This window comes from Panthera pardus, unplaced genomic scaffold (genome assembly GCF_024362965.1).
Source record: "Panthera pardus isolate Hobbes unplaced genomic scaffold, ASM2436296v1 HiC_scaffold_27, whole genome shotgun sequence".
Taxonomy (NCBI): domain Eukaryota; kingdom Metazoa; phylum Chordata; class Mammalia; order Carnivora; family Felidae; genus Panthera; species Panthera pardus.
The window spans coordinates 95024439-95031899 of record NW_026526843.1 but is presented as its reverse complement, the minus strand read 5'-3'; positions in this window follow the sequence as shown (position 1 = coordinate 95031899).

The window sequence follows — 7461 nt, the reverse complement described above, 5'->3', positions numbered from 1 at the left end:
GGGATGGAGAAGTATGATCTTACTCAAGTGTCCAGTAGTTTCTGCTAGAAGAATAGAATACTTGTTGCTATACTTAAGCTTTTTTTTTCTTTTGTTTGTTTGTTTCGCAGAATCAAAGCATATATCCAGGTTTAACAGTAGAACTGGTATACTTAAAATGAATAAAATCCAAATACAAGTCAGCTTTTTTTTTTTTTTTAAATTAGACAGCACATGTGAGTAGGTGAGAGGGGCAGAGGGAGAGGGAGAGTGCATGTGAGTAGGGGAGGGGGGTACTGAGGGAGATAGAGAATCCTAAGCAGGCTCCACACTCAGCATGGAGCCTGACATGGGGCTCAACCCCAGGACCCTGAGCTGAAATCAAGAGATGGACACTCAACTGACTGAGCTACCTGGGCAATCTGTAGCTCAACTTTTTGAATATTAAATAAGCAGTTCATTTATCTTCACAGTTGGATTAGTATTTGGTTATCCCAAAATAAGGACTTATGCCTTGGAAAAATCTTAAGCTCTGATTTTCAATATTTTCCTTTATGATCATAAATATAAATTACGTGACTTAAAAACTGCAGATACTGCAGATAATAGTTATCACATTCCACTACCCAGAGATACAGTGAATAGACTGACCCATATAATCAGTTTTAGCAACTGGCCCCTCTGTTACTCTTAGGATAACCAAGCTGAGGCTTAAATTTTATGGTTGGTTGCAAGTCATTGGCCATTTTTTTCAATTTCAAGGGTACAAAGTGCCAAACCCTATTTGGAAAACAATAAACTGACAGGGATCTTCATTCCTTGAGGAGAAATGCTCTATGATATGCTTCATTTTGATTTAAATCTACTTTTGGCCCTTGAACAACATGGGTTAAAAATGTATATATAACTTTTGACTCCTCTAAAACTTAACTAATAGCCTACTGTTTACTGGAAGCCTTACCAATAACATAAACAGTCGATTAACACATAGTTTGCATGTTTTATGTATCATATACTGTATTCTTACAATAAAGTAAGCTAGAGAAAATAAAATATTATTACAAAAATCATAAGGAAAAGAAAATACATTTATAGTACTGTACTGTATTTTATTGATACCATAAGTTTACATTGTCTGCTCATGAGATGAATTGTCAGTATCTACATCAATATTGTCTAATATGACATAAAACACTGTAGTGTTATAGCTAACACTAGGTATCAAAAGTGAAAAGATAATGTGAAAAAATATTTATATTTATTTATAGGTATTATAATTCATGCATTAACAAAGAAGCAGCAATCTGATTGCTTTATGGTAGCCTAGCCTATACAATAATGAATGAATCATTGTAAAAAGTTTTATGGAATATAGTATTACAGTCATATTCATAATACAATATTGGAAACATTGTTACATTAAAAAACGCTTACCTATGATGACAGGCTGATACACAGCTTCTCCAATTACAAGAGAGGGGCATAGTGTATGTTAATGTAATTCTTTGAAAGCAAAGTTAGAAAACAGTAAGAAAACTAACACATTACTAATTTTATATTAAGTATCACTCACCTTATTCCTGTATAAGGATAGGCTAATAACCATTTCCATACAAGACTTGCATATGATGTTCTACATGATGAATACTTAGGCAATGATGATGATAAAAAACATGCATTTCTTGTCATACAGTGACTAGATTTTCAGATGAAGAAACTCACACAGGTATGCAACAGGTAAGTTTCTTAACTATGCAGTATGATGATGACTTCCTGCTCATTAAGTGGCAGTGGATCACATAAAGGTCTTCATGCTTGGTGTCCTCAGGAGTGGGCTGGGGAGGAGGAGGAAGAGGAGGGTGGTCTTGCTGTGTCAGAGGTGACAGAGGCTAAAGGTGGGGGGGGGAGTGAAATGAGAGGCATGGGAGTCAGGCACACTCAGTAGAGCTTTATAGAAATACGTGGCAATTTCCGTCTGACTTTTCTGCTTTTTCGTGTCTCTGGGAACATCTGAAAGCGTTTTCAAATGGTCCCAATCCTTCTTTCACCGTGTGCGTTCGCTGCAGTGCCCGTATCACGGAAGGGTCCATGGTGTACAAGAAGTCAAAAGCACTTCCGAACGACTGAAACCCTTCTGGCAGCCTGGCACCACTCCCTCTGTGTCTTCTTCCTCATCGGCTGGCACTGGTTTGGACGCACTCAGCTCCAGCAAGCGGTCTCTTGTTAATTCCTCTGGTGTGATGTCTCCTTGCTCTTGAACTTCCCCAAGACCCAGAGCTTGACACGCTTTACCCTCCCCCCACCCGCCACCTTTTTGCCACAGCCACAGTCTCTTTCATGATTTCCCGGACTGGCTCTGTGTAAATCCTGGGAAGTCACGCAAAACGTCTGGGCACAGTTTTCTCTAGTAGGAATTTACCGTCTCGGGCTGATGGCTTTCGTGGCTTTTTCGGTAACCGCGATGGCATCTTCGATGTTGTAATCCTTCCAGACTTTCCTGGTGTTCTCTCTGTTGGGGTTCCCTTCCGTAGCATTGATAGTCCTTCCCACGGAGTACGTGCGTAACGAGCTTTAAAGGTCCTCATGACCCCCTGATCTAGAGTCTGAATTAGAGAAATTGTGTTTGGGGGCAACCATTTTGATGCCTTTGGTGTTGAACTCATGGGGTTCTCGGTGGCCAGGGGTGCACTGGCCAATATGAAAAGAACTTCAAAAGGCAGTGCCTTACTGGCAGGGCACTTTTTGACTTTAGGGACAAGCATCGATGGAAGCAATCCAGAAAAAGTGTTCTCATTGTCCAGGCCTTCTCCTACAACTCAAAGACTGGCATCTGGTGTTTAGGTTTGTCGTTCAAGGCTTGGGGGTTAGCACCTTTATAGATGAGGACAGTCCTGACCAGAAACCCGACTGCATGTGCACAAAAGAGGAGTTAGTCTACCCCTTCCTGCCTTCAATCCTGGTCCTCATGTCTCTTCCTTACTAATAAATATTCTTTGTGGCTTTTTTTTTTTTTCCAGAATGGAGTACTTTGTCTGCATTAAAAACCTGTTCAGGCAGATATCCTTTCTCCTCAATGATTTTCTTAATGGCGTCTGGGAACCTGTCTGCTGCCTGTTGGTCGACAGAACCTACTTCTCCTGTTATCTTGACATTTTTTAAGCCAGACCACTTTCTAAAATTATCAAACCACCCTTTGCTGGTAATAAATTCTCCACCTTTAGATCCTTCTCCTTCCTTTTGCTTTAAGTTGTCATATAATGACTTCACTTTTTCTCAAATCAAATTATTATTATTTTTAACTTTTTAACATTTATTTATTTTTGAGAGAAAGGGAGACAGAATGCGAGCCAGGGAGGGGCAGAGAGGGAGACACAGAATCCGAAGCAGGCTCCAAGAACTTTAAAAAGTAGTACCTTACTGGCAGAGTACTTCCTGATTTCAGGGACAAGCATCGATGGAACCAGTCCGAAAAAAAGGTTCTTATTGTCCAGGCTTTCTTGGACAACACAAAGATTGCCAGCTGGTGTTCATCTTTTCCCTTCAAGCCTTGGGGGTTAGCAGCTTTACAGATAAGGGCAGTCCTGATCATAAACTCCACTGCATTTGTGTTACCAAACCCAAGTTGGGCTGCTTATCGCTAAAAAGGCCAATACTCAAGAGACAAGTTTTGATGGGAAACTAATCTGAGCTTTATTCAGGAGACTGGCAACCTAAGGAGAAGGCAGACCCTTGTCCAAAAGCCAACTCCCCAGTTTTTACCTGGCCCGGGGATTTTTAAAGGGGTTTTAGGTAGTTAATCAGCAAAGGGAGTGTAGTTGTCCCTAACATTTCTTGATTATGTTCAGACTTGATGGTGCCAGGCTATAGACATTATTTTAATATTTGGAGGTTGTGCAAGGGGGTCTAATCCCTTAGTGCCTGGGGGTTGGGCAAGAGCACCCTGTTCCTTCTGCAAGGAGGGCAAGGTTTACAGATGCGCAAAGGGGGGTCAGTAAAGTCATTTGTATGACCTTAAAAAACATTTTATTAAGAGATTGCTGGGCGGGGCGCCTGGGTGGGTCAGTTGGTTGAGTATCCGACTTTGGCTCAGGTCATGATCTCACGGCTCGTGAGTTCAAGCCCCGTGTCAGGCTCTGTGCTGACAGCTCAGAGCCTGGAGCCTGCTTCCAATTCTGTGTCTCCCTCTCTCTCTCTGCTCCTAACCCACTCGCATTCTGTCTCTGTCTCTCTCAAAAATAAACAAACATTAAAAAAAATTAAAAAAAAACAAAAACAAGAGATTGCTGGGCTAATCAGAAAGCTGAGGCAGCTTCAAATAGACTTGTTGGCCTCTATGGCCTGGGAAAATTCTGCTCCTTCATTCCCCAAGGGTAGTGGTCTGCAAATCTCAAAGAAAGTAAATGAGTTCTGTTATAGGTCAAGGGCCTTAGGTTAGGAAGCAAGGAGTGTGTTAACCTGAAGCAAGTTAACCCTTACGACAGGTTAGAGTGCTGGTGTTTTGTTTTGTTTTTTTTTGTTTTTTTTTTTTTGCACAAAACAGTAGTTAGCCTATGCCTATGCTGTCTCCAGCTTTAGATCTTTTAACTTCCTTTTGTTTTAAGTGGTCAGGATGACTTTCTTTTTTCTTGAATCATATTAGAGTTTCTAGGTATGCCTTTCTTATAGCAATCCTGCACCCACATAATAGCTTCATTGTTAAAACAAGATAAAAAGTATTTTGCAAAAGTACAAGGTTTTCATGCCTGCTGACGTAGCTGCATCATTGGCTTCATGATTTTCCTTTTTTTACAAAGGTCTTCATCTGAATTCATTTATCTCGAAATGGTGGGCGCCTGCCGCTGCCGACCTCAATCTGTGGTAGATATCAAGCAATTCAGCCTTTTCTTGCAATATCATGACTTATCTCTGCTTCTTGGGAGCAGTCCCAGCCTCACTAGTGGCACTTCGTATGGGTCCCATGGTGTTATTCAAGGTTTATGGTATTGTAGTAAATAAACACAATGAAAAAAATATGTGAGAACTGTGAGAGATCACTTTGTATCGATATGCAATTTACTGCAGACATAATTAGCATCACATGGCTTTTTAAGTGGATACTAGCAACACGTGAGCTCACTGCAGTAGCAACAGGAGGTGGCTACGAAAATACTACAGTCGGCACGGTATGTACTACAGTTAATTTTATGCAGATATGATTTAAAACCACATCTTTACATTTGTTTACGTTTCTCTCCACTACGAATGGTGCCATGTAGAGTCTGTAAATGTGTGTGTAAGGTTTGATAAATTTTAACTTTATATTTTATGGTAGCAAATGATAAAATAGACTAGTATCTACATATATTTTGTGCATTCATGTTATACCCTTTTCTTAAATTTTTTGGTATTTCTAGGCTATGAAGTTTTCTGCAAGTTTTTTGAAGTTGTTACAAATCTCTCCAAATTTTCCACTATATTTATTGAAAAAAATCTACATATAAGTGAACCCATGCAGTTCAAGTCTGTGGTGCTCAAAGGTCAATTGGAGGTTGTTTTTACATAGTCAGAAAACTATATATTTTCTGGTATTAGTGTGAAGAAATCCTTTTAGTAAACAGGATTTATTCATCCACTAAGCAACTCTCCTCTACCTCAGAATTGCAAATGATACAGGATGTGAGAAATGCAAAGCCTGGAACTCTAGTTTGTGAATTTAAGGGCAGAAGGCATAATTTTGATACCTACTCTGAATTTTATAGTCTTCCTATGCTAAGGGAAATACAAGTTCTTTTCTACCAGAAGCCAACCTAGAATTTTCTGATAAACATAGACCCACAACTTGGGATCTAAAAAAAGAGTAGAAAGAGCATAATCAAAATATTTTTGAAACAATGGTTGATTTTATTAGCTGTGCTCCTGATTTCTAGGCTGTAGAAGGTCCTTACTCTCATATCACTACACAAGAGTCTGTAGATGAGACCAAAATTGCCATTCAGTTCCTATACATTTTGTCCAGAGTGAAAAATAAAATCAAAATGAAATTTTATATAAATAAAATTGAATTAGCCAGACATGGTGTATGTTTTAGCAATTAATTATAATCATTTTTAGCCTGTTCGGTGTCACCTAGAGCTTTTATTTTAAGCTTAAAACCTTATTTTCTTCACATTGATTTAGTACAATCAGTAATTCAAGCTAATGTCCCTTAGTCCTAAACATGAGCAGTCTAAATAATTGTCTATAGTGAAGTCATTTTAAAATTTATCATAGTAAAACAGATGAATGACAGATTTTTCCCTCTTTCCCCCTTCCCTTTTGAATTGGTATAAATGTGCCATTATACTGTCACATATAGTTCTCCAGCTATAGTATCCTTTTTGTATTTGTCACAAAGGATCAATGAAACAATGCCTTGAGGCAGAGGTAGAGAAAGGAAGGGTGCATTTAAGGAACTCATGTTTTTACTTCTCTGCGTGTAGGCCTATCTCCTTCACCTTCAGTTCCTTTTCTTGATGCATTGTTGCCAGGAAAAGGTCTACTCTAGTTCTTTCAAAACATATCAGGGCAGCAAAGTTCTTCTAGAGTTCTGATTTAGATTGTTCCCAGAGCAATAACATGCCCTCTCTGGGAGTCTTATAATACAACAGAGAGATCAGAGTTTAAACTCTGGAGGGGTTGTTATACCAGGTGAGAGAGCAGTACTAAGGGAAGCATGCCCTCAGAATATGTTTTCAAAACTGAAATGAGACAGGGTTATCATTATTATTTGCAAACATTGAGTACTTATAATATGCAGTGTGCTGTAGCATGGTCAGTGAGGCATACAGAATTGAGAAAGATGTGGTTCCTGCATTTGAGGAGTTTATAACCTCTTGGAGAAGATGTGGATACTTATAAATAACTCTGATGCAAAGGAGATAATGAGGTGCAGAATGTGAATGGCTGAATGTGCACTCTGAGCTTCAAGGTTCCAAATTGAAACGTTGCTATTATGACATAGGATATTAAACAGAGTGTATTTAATGCTAGACATTTCTATCAAGTTTTCTGGAAGCTGTGCTGTACAATATAGTAGTAACTAGCCATGTATGACTATTTACATTTAATTTAAAAAATTTTTTAATTTAAAAAATTCAGTTTCTTAGTTGTACTGGCCGCATTTCTCAAGGGCTTTTTGTGGCTAGTGGCTACTATGTTGGACAGAACAGGTACAGGACGTTTATATCATTGCAGAAAGTTCTGTTGGACAGTGCTGTTCTGGAGCCTGAGAACTGAGTTTATTACTCTGTAACAGAATGGGGACAAGTGATTCTTTGAAATACTGAGGGGTCATGTCATTTTGTGAGTTACAGGACTCAAATTCTTAAAAATATATGGAATATTTTTAGAATCTAACAACAGATCCTTTAAAAGAACAGGAAATACAAATTGTCTAAAAATGTATCTGTTCACTTTTTAAGTATAAACTGTGGCTCTGTAGTTTAGAAGAAATGCAAATATATG